The following is a 15,640-nucleotide window of genomic DNA, read 5'->3' as shown; positions in this document are numbered from 1 at the left end:
TATACCCAGTGACCTTGGGAGGAAATATCCCAGACAGATGGGGGATGAGGTGGGGGGGGAATCCAGTCTAGAATGTTAAACTTCCCCAGGATGAGCCACCTGTGGATAATTAATAGTAAATTAAAGAAGCTGATAAATTAGCATTGTTTTCCTTCTTGCCAAATAAATACCTGAGACCTGCTGCTTTGTGACAGGATGTGATGCTGTTGACAACCTGGTACTTAGGGAAGAGTTTGTTGCCACACAGGAAGCTATACTCCGGATTGCATTTTATGCCTCCTTTCCTCCCCCCCCCCTTTTCCTGAGCATGTTTTTTTTTTTACATAGGACAGTTGTTTTACTCCATTAGAGGTGCTATCTTTCAAATGCCATGTGAAGCTCAGAACTCTGATGACTGACAGCCAGTGAAGGTCACTGGGCAATCTCTCCTAAGCGTTGAGGTGTTAGTTAGCCTTGGCTGGGCTTCAGTTTGAGTAATTGTACTCTGTCCAGATTTAAAATCCCCTGTATTTGCAACTGAGGATTCTCTTCTTCTCTGCTGCTTGGAATTGGTAAATGATGTTGCTAAACATTCCTGGATAGTGTTTCATTTCACTCTAGACCTGTTTTGACCCATAGGACCAAAAAAAAAAAGATCCCAGTAGGGGAGAATATAGCAATTTCTTTTTCAAGTTCAATTTTGAAACTTATTTACTACTTAAGCAGTTGGATTTGTAATTGTTATTAGTTTTTTTGCAGGAAATTTGAGAGTCAACTGGTACAGTTGAAAGAATGCTGGCTTTGGAGTTAGATGACATGGATTCTATTTTTTGTCATTTAGATCAAGTCACTTTTTCTTTGTGGGCCTCCATTTCCTAATCTGCAAAATGAGAGATTTAAACTAACTGGACTCCAATGATCCTTCAAGGTTTAGAGCTATAGTGAACATGTGTGAGCCTTTGTTTGGCAATAGGGTCTGCTCTCAATATGAATTGTTTGGCTCTCCCTGTTGTTGGATGGACTGTGGTCATGGTCAAGGTCTACTGACTATTGACTTCATTTCAAGAGGGTCTCTGGTCCTGCTCACATCACTCCCAACATGACCCACTCTCTAGATTTCTTGACTGTTTCCTTTTCAATCACTTTGCCACCAGCAGCAACCTAATTTCTCAGCTTTACCTTTAAGGTCCTCCCTAAACTGACTCTGGACCTAACCATACTTTCTATACCTGGTACATTACTTCCTTCCATGCATTTTCCAGCCTTTATGTCGTTTCTCTGTCATCCATGCCTGGAATCTTCTCCCATTTTATATCTGTCTTTTAGAATTCCTGTTTTCCTTTATGGATTAGCTCAAGTGACACCTTATACTTTCGATTTTTCTGGTCCTCATTTGCTCTTACTTCTTTCTCCTTTCCCTTGCTCTCCATCACCTAGTATCTATTTTGTATCTGCATTTATTTTCTATATATCTATTTACTCCATCACTGAGCTTCTCTCATATATCTAAATCTATATGTAATGCATTAAATTTTATTTTTAATATCATCCTATCATACTCTACTTGCACTTTTGCCCCCATCTATGTATACTCCTTTCATCTGCTGCTAATAATATAATTCTATATATCTAATGTCATTGTTCTTGTTGTTTAGTCACTTTACCTTATTTGGCTTTTTTCTTGGTAAAAATATTGGAGTGTTTTGCTATTTCCTTTTCTCATTTTATAAATGAAGAAACTAAGGCAAATGGGATTATGTGACTGGACCAGGGTCACACAGCTAGTGTCTGAGGCCAGATTTATAATTAGGTCTTCCTGACTCCAGACCTAGTAGTCTATTTATTCCATCATCTAGCTTCCCTCATCTATCTATCTATCTATCTATCTATCTATCTATCTATCTATCTATCTATCTATCTATCTAATACATTAAATTTTATTTTTTAATATCATCCCATCATATTGAATTTGCACTTTTGCCCCCTATCTATCTATCTATCTATCTATCTATCTATCTATCTATCTATCTAATCTATCTACTCCTTTCAGCTGCTCCTAATAATGATAAGGTTCTTAGGAATGACAGAATCATCTTCCCATGTAGGTATATAAACAGTTTATCCTTTGTGAATATCTTTTGATTTCTTGTTCTTATTTACCTTTTTATGCTTTTCTTAAGTCTTGTATTTGAAAATCAAATTTTCCATTCAGCACTGGTCTTTTCATCAGAATTTCTTGAAAGTCCTTTATTTCATTGAATATCCATTTTTTTCTCTCTGAAGGATTATGTTCAGTTTTTTTTTTTTTTGGTAATTGATTCTTGGTTGAAATACTAGCACTTTTGCCCTCTGGAATATTGTATTCCAGGCCCTGTTATCCTTTATTGTAAAATCTGTGTGAAGTAAAATACCTCCATCCTGCAGCACACCAGTGGTGGGTATTATAGAGTAATGACATATCTTAATGACCTAGCATCCCCTGGAATCAGTGTGAGCATCTGCATCACTGTGAGAGTCAGTATCACTGTGAGAATCAACGTGCAATGTCTGCCACTGAGGGAGGAGCTAGTGGGGTTTAAAATGGGAATGTGGGAAGGAGAGAGCTCTCTTTATTTCTGCTCATGAACAGACTGACTCCTTGGGCTGACTGTGGATAAGTGGCAGTGCAACATGGAGGTGACCACATTTGCTGAAATCTCTCTCCCCCCCCCAACTCTCTCTTTCAAAAATTTATTATAACTCTGGCCAGACCACCCTTTTATTTGTTACAAAGTTGCTAAATCCCGTGTTATCCTGACTGTGGTTTCACAATATTTGAATTGTTTCTTTTTGGCTGCTTGAATATTTTTTTCTTGACCTGGAAGTTCTGGAATTTGGCTATAATGTCCTTGGGAGTTATCCTTTGGATATCCAATATCCTTGGAATCTAATTTCTATTTTACTTTATGACTCCAGCATATCAGGGCAGTTTTCCTTGATCATTTCTTGAAAGATGATGTCTAAGCTCTTCTTTTCATCATGGCTTTTAGTAAGTCCAATAATTCTTAGATTATCTCTACTGGATTTATTTTCAAAGTCAGTTGTTTTCCTAATGGAATGTTTCACATTTTCTTTTTTCATTATTTTGACTTTATTATTTCTTGATATCTCAGGTAGTCATAAGCTTCCACTTGTCCAATTCAAATTTTTAAGACACGATTTTCTTAAGTGAGGTTTTGTACCTCCTTTTCCATTTGTTTAGCTCTACTTTTCAGGAAGTTCTTTTCCTCAGTGAATTTTTGTACCTCTTTTTTTTTACCATATAGCCAATTCTACCTTTTAAGAAGTTCTTCTCTTCAGTGGATTTTTATGTATGGTTTTTTTTTTTCATTTGGCTACTTCTGCTTCTAAAAGAGTTCTCCTCATTGGATTTTTGTATTCCTTTCACTAATTGGACTGATCTGTTTTCTAAGGTTTTATTTTCTTCCTTCTTCAGTATTTTTTGTATGCCTCCTTTACCAAGCTGTTGGCTCTTTTGTTCATTATTTTCCTGTATCACTCTCATTTCTTTTTCCAATTTTTCTTCTACTTCTCTTATTTTATTTCTAAAATCACTTTTGAACTCCTCCATTAATTCTTCTTGGGCTTGAGAGAAATTCCTATTTTTCTTGGAGTCTTTGCATCCAAAGAATATTGACTTTGATGTCTTCTTCCAAGTTTCTATTTTGGTCTTCTCTGTCACCAAAATTACTCCCTACATTTTCTTTTTTCTTTTTTATCTTATGCTCATTTTCCAGCCTTTTTGTTTCATTTTAATTAAAATAGTCAATTTTGGACTCTGTTGCTGTGGTGAAGGGAGCACTGTTTTAAGCTTCAAGTTCTTTATGCAACTAACTTTTGTTTTTAACTTTTGAGGATCTATAAGTTTTCAATTCTCCAAGGTGGTTTGATGTAAGGAGAGATGTGTTTAATACTATTCCAGGCTGTGCTCTGTTCTGTGAGTAGCCCCAATCTCTCTTTTCTGCCTTGAAACTGTGATCAAGATCTCTTTATCCTTTGAAGCCACAAGTGTTGGTGTGTGCTAGTGATCCTCTCCACCTGAGATCTGTAAGAATTTAAATTTAGATTTGTATGCTAATATGAAAGTTCTAAAGTAATATTATGGTCTCTGATTTAAAAAAAATATTACAGCTTAAGTCAAAATGACTTTTAGCAGCTTTATTTGCAAAGAGGTGGAAAGAGTGAAAGTTGAAAAATGTAGATAAAGAGACAGAATGTACTGCCTAGCTACAAATACCCTAAATTTAATCCTAATGTCTCCAGACCACGAATGCAAATCTGAAAGCAAATCTCACTAGAATCCTGTAATGGTTTGGAAATAAGAAAATGGAAAAGCCTGCAACAGAGATGCAATAGCTAAGACTACTGACCTGTCATTAAAATGAGAACATTCTCTTTGGAATCTGACCAGGCTGAAGGTGGTCTCTTGGCTTTGGAGACAGAACAAAGAAGGACAAAAGTCCAACTGTATCTGATTTGCTCTGTTGTGATACAGTGACTGAACTTCCAGACCTGTCAGCCCATTTCCCCAAATTGAACTATATTCCACTATCTTCTAACCTAAGACTTATTCTAGTATTAGGAGAACCCCAAGCCCTCTTTCCTTCCATTCCTTATCTTTCCTTTCCCCCAATAAACCCCTTACTTAATTTAGAGAAGAGAAAGAGTATTTTATTTGAGACATCATAAAACTCACTCTGAGTTGATTTAAAGAAATCAATAAAAGAATCATCAGAAAGGGGGAGGGAAGAAGGGAGGGTGAAGGGAGGAAAGAAAGGGGGAAGGGAGGAAAAAAGGAGGAAAGGAGAAAGGAAGATTAACAGCCCTGATCTTTAGTTATCATTTACCATTCAAATAATCCCTTATTACATCCAAAATTCTAATTAGTGTAAAAATGGAGATTTGAACCCCAGACTTCAATCCCCAGAAGTCCTTGGTACTTCCCAGAATTCCCTATAATCTCACCTGGGTCTCCACCTGGGTGAGACCACAATTAGTATTTAAAGTGTTCTCTGCCTCCCAAGAGCTCTCTTCCTCTCTACTCAGGGATTGCAAGGATGTAGTGAGTAAACTAAGTGCAGGGGTTCTCAATTTGACTAATCAGCCATGGGCCGGTAGTTTATTATTTTGTATCCTTGATTTCTAATAATCCTTACTAAACCTCATAAAATATAATATTTTTATCAGTAGAAACTAATTTAACTTTTACATTAGGAAGCTGAAATCTGAAGAGCCAGGAGATACTAAAGAATCCACTGAGAACCTTCAGTGCCCACAAGGCTAAGACCATGAAGAATCTCACCAGAACTCACACTGAAGGAAGTGTCCCACCAAAGCACTAATGAGCAGAGGGGGTCTCCTCATGAAAGAACCAAGGAAGGAATCACTCCACTCACCACTGCAGGATCCAAGGAAAGAATTTCCTCCTTCAGTCCAATTCACCAATGCAGAGTGAATGAATCAGTCCTCAGGCTGGCCTTTTTAAAGCAGTTTTCTCCATGTCACTTCCTGTTGCTCTCCCACTTTACAGGAACCAATCTCAGTCTTTCAATTTGCCTAGCACTGCCCAAGGTGGGGAGACAGTGGCCTTTGGAAGTGTGATCTTACTCTAGTAAGTGACTTGTGAACTCTTACTTAGAGTCAAATAGGGGTACTTTAAGTTCTTGATTTGTTTAGCTAAAAATAGACAAGGGGAGAGTTAATCCTATCTTCACAGATCAAAAGCCAGGACTGTAACCTGGATCTGTAGATGGGTAATGTTGACAAGAGTCTTGCACCCAGAGCTATCAAAGGCACCCCTATAACTTTCTTCTGTGTTATTACTTCACCCCTCCTTATCATCAGTGGCTGAGAGCTCTGGAAACCTTTGCTGCTTCTCTAGCTGTGCCCAAGACCTGTTGCTTCAGTGGGGTCTCCTGCCTCGGCATGTTGCTTTGTGTTCCACTTGTGGGAAGGAAATTTACCTTTTCCTTTTTCTGGGGTCCCACAGGTGACATATCTCCTGTCGACTACCTATGTATCTGACATGAGCCTGATCTTGACCCAGAAGCTAGGACAGGACAAAAGAAGTCAGGAGGTTATAGAAAGGGTTAAGCAGGAAGTTTGCACTCTCTTTCTTTGGCGTCCTGCCAAGAAATTTCCATGCAGGGGATCTGCTGGAAAAGTTAGATTAGGGGCCCTTTTCTACCTCCCTCTCTTATCTTCTACCTATCCAAGTAATCCTAATGTGTTTTTTTTTTAATATAAGGACCAGATTCCCATTTTAATCTAACACACTTCCACTCTAGTGCATTAGGTCTTTTGTGCCAACCTTCAAAGTTGTTTTGTGCTGAAATATTATTTCACCCCATCTTTCTATGGGTTATGCTGCTTTAGAATTCATTTAGAGGAATTATAGTATTTTGGAGTGTCATTTGGTAGAGATTAGGTAGGTCTCTGTACTTTCTCCACCATTTTGACTCCCTGCCTCCCTCCTTATAATACATGAAAAAAAACATGTGCTCATGCATGTTGTGACTCTATGAGACAGTAGAATAAGTACTTCTTCTATATAAGGTATGAGGAAGGGCTCCAAGTGGAGGGAATATAATTACTCCATAGAAGTTTGTTCCTGCCCAGGGTTGGCTCATGCCTTCCTCAAGATCTTATCTCTGTTAGGTTTAATGCAATTTTAACCTATTAAAGCTTTATATATAATATACAAATATATTTTATTTTATCCACGCTAATTACATGTCTATTATATTTAGAAATTAAATCCCCATAAGTTATAATATAAATATACTTATATTGCATTTGTGAAAATTTAGTGGGACCCTCTCCTCTAACCCCTATATTGAGTGGGTGTGGATATTCTCTACAAGATTCCAATGGATTATGTGGAACCACAATGGGGTTTCTGGCCATGCATGATTGATTGCTGTGTCAAGTTCCTTGATCAGTTGCTGAGCCAGAAAAGATTATGACATAGGGTTCCCCACTTGATAGAAGAAAGGCTGCTTCCTGATGGCAGTCCTTCTTGGGTTTAGCCCTCCTTTTAACAAGTTATAACCTTACATAAAGGTGGAAGACAGCCCTCTCTCCACTTCAACACAGTGGTAGGTGGGTTTCTCATGTGGAATATAAACTCAACTAGCCTAGTTTGTACTAGGGCCCCTTGTTATTATTTTCTCTGTCATCTGTTTCTTTCCTTTAGCATAAACTTTATACTTTGTAAAGGCATGAAGTGACAGTAGGTAGGTTGCATGTTCCCCTTCTCATCTCTGAAGAAGCAGTAGGGAGTGAATGCCTATACAACAGAAAGAGTTGTTTTGAATCAAAGGAGAAGTTGGCAGAGAGGTGGGGCAGTGAAAAGATGAATGAGAGGAAATTTTACTTGGCTAATCTTCAGTATTTTACAAACCATTTATGTCCCAGTGAAGTTTGAATATTAGCTTCTCAGCTGACTATACTAGTAGTAAGATGTTAAGCTACTGAATTTTGTTCTAATCATTCTGTACAGCATATTGTGATTTTTTTTATGCTTGGCATTTCCTTTTTTACAAGGACATAAACTACTTGGTTCAAGTTTACAAATTTGATACAATTTTTACTCCTTTCCCTCATTTTCTTGGGAATATACTTAAAATTTTGAGCCTATAATTATCTCTATAGTCATTCACTTTCTTCAAAGGGCAGAGGTGGGGACCAATGGGTGAGAATTGAAAAACTTATCCATTTTACTGAGAAGTCAGGAAACCCATGAACTGAACACAGTATAGCATTGCATGATTCAGTACAGAACAGGGAGACCTTGTTGATACCAAACACTGTAGCCTTTATGCTCCATAGATATAAATACATATAATGGCTCTCTACTCATATGTTCTCTTATTTATGGAAAATGTGTACTTGCTTAGACATATATTAATATCCCTCCCTTGTTTATGGGATTCCATAGAGTTTACGTGTCTGTTCTTTGCCACCTCCTCCAAACACTTCAGCCTATGCTGAATCAGCAACGTGTTACTATTCTCTCTCTAAAGGGATCAAAACCTTTTCCTAAATCTCTACCTTATGCTATCATTAATCACATCAGACAAGGGCATTATAGCTGTCAGATTCCCTTTGTTAATAATTGTACACAGGACATATATGACAATTTGAAGAGGTGGGAAACTGGATTGAAAGTAATGCAGAACATTTCATCCACAGGTCAGACCTCTTTCGCATCTTCTGCCTCTTTCTTTTTTAACTAAGAGGAAACAAAATGCTAGAAAGAATGTCATTATTTTTTAATGTCATTATCTTGTGGCCCAACAGAGTCCTAAAGGAGGGGTCAAGGGAACTTACCTCCAGAAATTAGTTGCAACCCAAGAAGACCAGAAGAACTTTCTCCCCTCTGGCACCCAAGTTGGAGAATGAACTTTTCTGTCATGGATTCATCCTCTGGCATTTCTAAAGCCAATTTGAAAAAGAAAACTTAAATATAATGAACTCTGAATCAGATTTTACACTTCTCTTAAGGAATCTGACTTCTCCAAACTAACTTCATTTGAGTAGAGAGCCCAGTGAGCCGAGGCTCACCTTTGGAGAGACCTGTTGTCTCTCCAAACTATATTATAATCTCCTTGTGAGGATGGACTATTTATTTTTGTCTTTCTAGCTTCATTGTCTTGAATCCAGAAAGTGATCAATAAATACCTATTATCAAAATGGTGAGAATTTCTGAACTTTAAGTTTCTGGAATTCAGACTTCTGTCAGAGAAGGAACAGTTTTTGACAATTCCTGGGAAGATTACTTATTGAGAAAAAGGAGGATTGAGCAAGTAGACACCTAAGAGGAAAGACAATGAACAATCCAAATCTATAAAATGGGAAAGCAAAAGACAGGGGTTTTGAGCTCTCCAGTTTCTGTAAATTATTGGGATTATGTGACTCCAATGGGAATGGAATTATCTATCTACCAGCTTCAATAGCTTTTCCCTACTGTAAGAATCTCATCCATAGGGTAATGTAATGGATTTGTTTTTTCTTTTTTTTTAAGAACCCGGTGGAAACTAGAATCCATCAGAGTTAGGAGAAATATATCAATTCCTGTATGTGTTTATGGGCTACCTCAATTTCTTTATGTTTTCTGTATTTTCTATAGTATAGAATAGAAGCTGTCTGTACCCTGTTATCTTGGGTGTTAAGACTGGATTTGAATGACTCATGAATGTAGATATTTATAAGAAACTTTCCAAAGTGAACTTTGAGTAGGAAATAAAGCAATAAGGAGCCAAAGAGAAGATGACATTTTGAGGGGAGTTCACTGTTTTGGACCTGACATACATAAATTTAGAGCCTTGGGCAATGGACCACAGATTAAACACATTATAGAAGCATCATATAGACACATTGTATATTGACTATTTCTTCTTTTTGAGGATACTATTATCTGAGAAAACAATAAGAATAACAAAACCAGATAAAAAAGATTAAGAGTGGAGAAAAATATGACTTCTACCAGGAAAAAATCACCTACTAGGAATATTTTTTTAAGAGGGAGGATAAATGACATCTCGTTTTGGCTTCATCATTTAAATTCTAAATATACATTTTGTCCTAGTGATTTTTATTTTTCAGATGGATTCACCCAGGGGACATGCTTTTGCAATAGAATTTAATGGTCAGTAATGAATGAGCAATAGGGGAAACAGCAGTTTTATAGCTTTTTGTGAAGGACAAAAAAATTATTGCCCTCCATTTAACCCCCCCTCCTTTTCCTTCTTCCCTCCTTTCTATCCCACCCTGCCTTCCCTTAGGAATTCCACTGTGTGACTGGCTTAGTTTCCACAAAAAGGAAGATTTATTACTTCAATGTCTTTGTGATTTAGTTGTATATACCTTACAGGAGACACAGGGGAATATATTTTCCCTTTCATATGTGCTATAGTTTCCTCTGATATGAATAAAGACCATGTCCATGTGGTAAGTGAGCTTGTCTTTCAGGAAGTACTGTGTGACACAGTCAGCCTTCGTTAAAGATGCACAACTTACAACACCAGGGCAAGTATTTTTGAATCAGAAATGTAAGGTATGAGGACTTTGGGCTTCTGTGTCTTTGGGCTTTTCTACTCCTATTACAGTTAAGTTTTAAAATATGTATTACCAAAGGGAAATACTGAGGGGTGTGTTGGAGGCAGCTCTAACTTTCTTACAAAAGCCAATTGCTATATTTTCAGTGTGAGTATTTATTTATACTTCAGAAGTTAGCAAACGCTACAAATCATATTTGTACATATTTGTACAAAGCACAATGATTTATTATTTAGTGGATTGTCTAGATTTAAGAAGTTAGGGAGAAAATGTTGCCCAGATTAAACTTAAAAATATGGTTAGTGTACATTTTTTCTTCTGGTGAATCGGTTGTTAAATATATTCCAGTTTATCTATAGAAATGCTTGACAAAAAGAAAGGAGAAGTCTTTTAAACCTTCTAGCTTTCCTCCTGAACTTGGTTTAGGTGAGTGGTAAAGCATCTAAGAAATTCCCCTGGACCATAGATTTCCATTCTAATTCATCAAAAATGCAGTAAGTGGGACAGGCTGGGGTAGAGAAGTAAGCCCAGCTACTCTTTAAAAAAGAAGTTGCTTGAAAGTCCCATAGACTAGTGACCAAGACTGGTTGAGTATGACCATTGAACCTCATTCTATACAGGAATAAGAGAAGAAAAAATTCTCTTGGAAGTGAATATTATCCTATTGTGGATCACTTAGCTTCCCTAGACAGAGTCTACTGAGGAAAACCTGGTTTTTCAAAAAGAATGTTTTACTCAATTAGCCCATAGGTTTGAAACAATTTGCATAATCTTTTTTTCCAGCTAATCTGGAAAAATGTGCAGTATTAATTCTTTTATTTAATTGCTGAAGCTGTTCTTTCCTGCCTAGATGCTAATCCCCTAAATTAAAAAAAAAAAAGCATGTAACAAGTGTAGAAGAACCTGGAAAGAGCCCCTAGAGTAGCACAAAACTAATAATAATAGCTAACTTTTATGGAGGGCTTTAAGATTTACAAAGCATTTTAAAAAACATGGCTCCATTTTATCTTCACAACATCATTGGGAGATAAGTTTTATTATTTTGTTTACTTTTTAGATGAAGAAACTGAGTCAGAGAGATGTTAATCGACTTGTCCAGAGCTACCCAGCTACTCTTTAGCTGAGGCTGGATTTGATTTGCATTTTATGGTGCAATAGTAAGAGCAATGAAACAGAAGACATGAACTTATCTCAGATGCATGCCACCTATATGACCTTGGGAATTACAGGAATGGCATCAGCCACAAGCTCTTTTTGGTTACTTTAAAAAACAAGCTACCCATCTTTGTAACAGTCTCCCTAAGGAGTCATCTTTAGCATTTGAAAAGTGTAAGCTATGGATGAAGAACTTAGATCAGGAGAGGAACTGACCTTCCTCTTTTTCCTTGTTTCTCTTCCATGAATGAAGTATGTATACATGCTTATGCAAGACTTTCTCTCTTCCGCCTCCAATGCCTATTCTATTGATAATGGTATCTTGTAGCATAGAAGCACACGTGGGAAAAGATGCCATGCCTAGTAGATAACAGGTCCAGAGGGTTGAGTTGAGCTATAGAGAGTAGCAGATTCAAGGAACCCAGGCAGTTCTGACCAGATTATACACTGATCCCATGAAGCTTGAAGATGATATTAAAAAAAAATTGGTCCTGCAGTGCCAGAGGTATAAATTTCCATGGCCATGGTGCCACTCCCTACTAGAGTATGACCACCATTTCCAGGTTTATTGTTTTGGGAGAGAATTTCAGCAAGATTTATGAATGGACTGTTTTGTCACTTTAGTTCATGTTATATCATTTCAATAAACGTCTTCTCTTTGAGCTAATTGTACCTGGATCACTCTTAAGGGTATATACCCCAGTGATGGCTCTTGAGCTATTTAATAGTATGGACTCATGAAATATTTTAAAATTATATTAAATTATGATAGTCACTCCCTTGGAGGACCAACCTGTGAATGGCAGTTGGGGAGGGTAGACCAGATTGGGCATTACTTATAATTTCAAGGGACTTCATTTGATAGTATCTAAGATCTCTTCCCACTCTAAATTTAAGAACTTGTGATTGGCCCATCATACCACAATATTTATCTTAATTCATCTCCTTCTCTGAGTTTCATCATTTGTAAAATGAAGGACTTGAAAGAGATGATCTCTAAATTCCCTTCCTACTTTAAATGCTTCGAGAACCAGTAACTTAGACATAAAAATTTCCACAAAGTTTATTTCCTTTATGGAAAAAAACCCAACTAATTTGTTCACTACATGTTAAAGACCGCTATGCTATGGAATTTTGTTTATGCAGCTGTTTCTTGACTCCCCCCTTCCCGTCTATATCCTTTCTACAGCTGTGTGTATTCAGTGTTACATTCATTGTCAACAATGGTGGAATTAATTGGCTGGGAACAAACCTCTGGACAGGGGATAGTTGGACATATAGTTGAGCCAGAAACCCCAGAACTGGCAGGATAAAATTGTCTCAGATGATAAAGATAACTATCTAAGTCTCCCCATCCATCCCTCTCTGACCTCTTCCAAGCAGGAGGAACAATGCCTGTATAGAACTCTCTGCTTAATGACATCCAAGAAAAATCTACTCACTGGCAAAGCTTTCCCTCAGGCTTTTGTGTCCAGGGGTCTATACACCTGTAATTTATTGGTAACCCCATTTATTAGTGATGATGAGTTATGATCAGGCACTAACTGTTCTGCCCATAACAATTAGCTACAATCTGGCTACTTACAGGCCAGAGTAAATGGCTACCATAGGGTGAGTTCATGGATTCAGATTCTCTTTTCTTTTAGGGAATGCTGCTTGGTTATAGGAAAATAAAAATTCTTCAGGATGGATAAATGAGATCTTAATATTCTATGGGGACCACTTAGTCTATGTATAGTTATCCTTTCTTGTTGTTATTCCTTGTTAAGAGAACAAGGAATTAAGATCTCTCCTAGTTTTCCTGAGAGTGGCCTGTGCTGAAGTGGCGACTTTTTGTTTATCTACATAGTACACATTGGGATGTCATCATAAATCGTGTGTATTTCATTGTGTATGATTTAAGGCCAAATGGAGAGAAAATCAGATCCTTTACAACTGATTCTTTCCTGCAGTGGAAATAAGAATGCTTTAGGATAGACACAGAGATTTTTGCTATTTGAAAACAGTAAGTCATTGTATTATTGTGGATAGGGCACAGGACAAAAGTCAGGAATTTTGTCATTTGGTCATTTTTCAGTTGTGTCCAACTCTTTGTGACTCCATTTAGGAGCAAAGACACTGGAGTCGTTTTTCTTTTCTAGTTCATTTTACAGTTGAGGAACCTGAAGCAAACAGGGTAAAGCGATTTGCCCAGAGTCACCTACCTAGTATCTACTCTATCCGCTTAGCCACCTAGAGGTACATCCCACTTGAAATCCTGCCTAAAGTTCTTACTAGCTATATGACCTTGGGAAAGTTATTTTTTTAAACAAGTTGTTTAAAATTTGAAAAATGAAAGGATTGTATTTGATGTCTTCTAAGGTCCCTTGTAGCTCTAAATGTGATTCTTTGACAATAAAATAGGAATGAAAAATATTAAATATGGGTTATAGAAGTGAAATTACAAGTTAATGAATAACAAATGGGAGGAACCCAGTCTGGTAGGCAACAAAAACCATCAGAAGCCTCAGGGAAAGTTTAAGTTTATCTTTTGAACTCATTCTTCTGCTTCTCACTTATGATTTCTGTCTCTAACCATCTATCAGTGCTTAGAAAGTTCTTTTTAAATCCCTTAACTTCAGGCTAAATTCCCCCAAATCATTTTGAGGATTCTACCCCAAAAAGCTCCTCAGGAATTCTGGAGTTCTAGGACAACGAAGTGCTCACTTTCCATATTGTGCTTGTTGGGCATTCAAAAAATATGGGGACAAGAATTAAAAAGTAAAGTGTAGACATCAGAACTCTTGATCTCTGTCTGGGTTCTAAATTCTTATATTGATTCCTCAAACTTGTTCTTGTCAACAAGAAAACCCTTGGCGTTCATTTAGCATTCCTGCCAGCAACAGAACTTGTTGGAGTTCCTACAGGAAAAGTTAAGTAGACAACAAGTAGCAGCCTTCATATAATATTTTAAAGCCGGACAAGTACTTTATTTAAAATAATTATCTCATCTGGGTGAAGAATGTCTGTTATCCAGACTGTAAGAGAGTCCCTGAGCTGGTTCATCAGAAAATAAATCTGGAAGAGTCATTGGAGGTGACAATAAGAATAACAATAATAATGACAACATAATTACTATCATTTTAATAGTTTTTTGAAGTAGCAAAAATGCTTTATATTTATTATTTCATGTTATCCTCACAAACCCATGAAGTAGGTAATATTATTATCCCTATTTTATGGATGAGGAAATTGAAACAGTTTTTATGACTTGGCCAATGTCACATAGCTAGTAAAGCATCGGAGGCAGGATTTGAAGTCAGGTGTTCCTGATATTCATTGCCCCACCATGAACAGGGGCTAAAATTATAGAGAAGAAAGAGATCTTACCAGGCTTTATCTGGTGAATGCATAGTAATTTCAAAGATCCTCATCTGTTCTCTGAAACTAAAATCCAGTGATTTAGTACCAAAGGACTTTGATGATGTCAAATGGCCTCGTATCATGTAAGATGGGAGAAGAGACATTCTTCATCAAGGAGAGAACAGTCTCTGAGAGAGACTAGCTGAAGAGAGTGGGGGAAGGCCAAGAAGAAGAAAAAACTGAGAATTCTAAGAGAGAATCAGAAGCTTGAAGATCTGCCTGGAATCTTCACTTCTGGCTTGGGGAAGGCAGAGGAGAGAGTGGATTCTCTAAGCTGAGAAGAAGCCTATTTCTTTGGAGATCTACTGTCCCTTTGGAACCCCTGAATACCTCCATAAGACTCTCAGTGACAACAGTCTAAAGTCCTCAGTGGGATTATGGATTGGGACTTTTGAAGGGTGCCATTCACAGACTTTTTTTCCTAGGATTTCTCTCTCTGTCTCTCTCTCCCTTACCTGTCCCTGGACTTACATTTTCAAGACTTAGTTAGCTTGAGAGTCGGGACTAATGGGCAGTTGGCAAGAAAGAAGGGTCAAGGCTGAGAAGCCTTGAACTCTTAGGCTTTGAAGGGCCAATCTGCTAGAGGGGATAATCTGTAGGGCTTTCCTGTTTACCCACTTTCCTACTGGATATCTTTGCCACCCCTTCCCTGCTTAAACCCCATTAAATTACCTGACATTTAAGATTTAGATTTGGGTCAGTCTCTAAACAACATAATTAAGGGGATTGAAGATTTGAGGAGGGTCACACCTCTCCCCAAAAGAGAGTTGACTTACAGATCCCAGGGATTCAAGATTGCCTGACCCAAGGAACTGACATCTTTCCTTGGCAATTGAGTAGTCCTAAGACCCTGAAGCAGGCTGACAGTTAATGTCCCTGAGGGAAGCAGAGGCATAAGAAATTATCTTGTCTCGCAAGGATAGATTGGACCTCAGGAGCCCTGGGCTCCTCTGAGGGAGGCATCTTGCCATCTCACTGAAGCATTCCCTCTCTAGTCTCTTGTTCT

The 15,640-nt window shown here is 37.6% G+C and overlaps 1 long non-coding RNA gene across 1 annotated transcript; it reads right to left on the bottom strand.

Moving 5' to 3' along the window:
• Window positions 1-310: 310 nt before the first annotated feature.
• On the bottom strand, window positions 311-14,898 carry LOC103104542 (uncharacterized). The gene is made up of 3 exons (XR_471339.2): window positions 14,602-14,898; window positions 8,350-8,454; window positions 311-4,063 (listed from the first exon to the last, which is right to left on the bottom strand). It is a non-coding gene; the product is annotated as an uncharacterized LOC103104542 (long non-coding RNA).
• Window positions 14,899-15,640: the final 742 nt, after the last annotated feature.

Source organism: Monodelphis domestica, chromosome 8 (assembly GCF_027887165.1).
Source record: "Monodelphis domestica isolate mMonDom1 chromosome 8, mMonDom1.pri, whole genome shotgun sequence".
Lineage (NCBI taxonomy): Eukaryota > Metazoa > Chordata > Mammalia > Didelphimorphia > Didelphidae > Monodelphis > Monodelphis domestica.
This window is presented reverse-complemented; position numbering and strand designations above follow the sequence as displayed.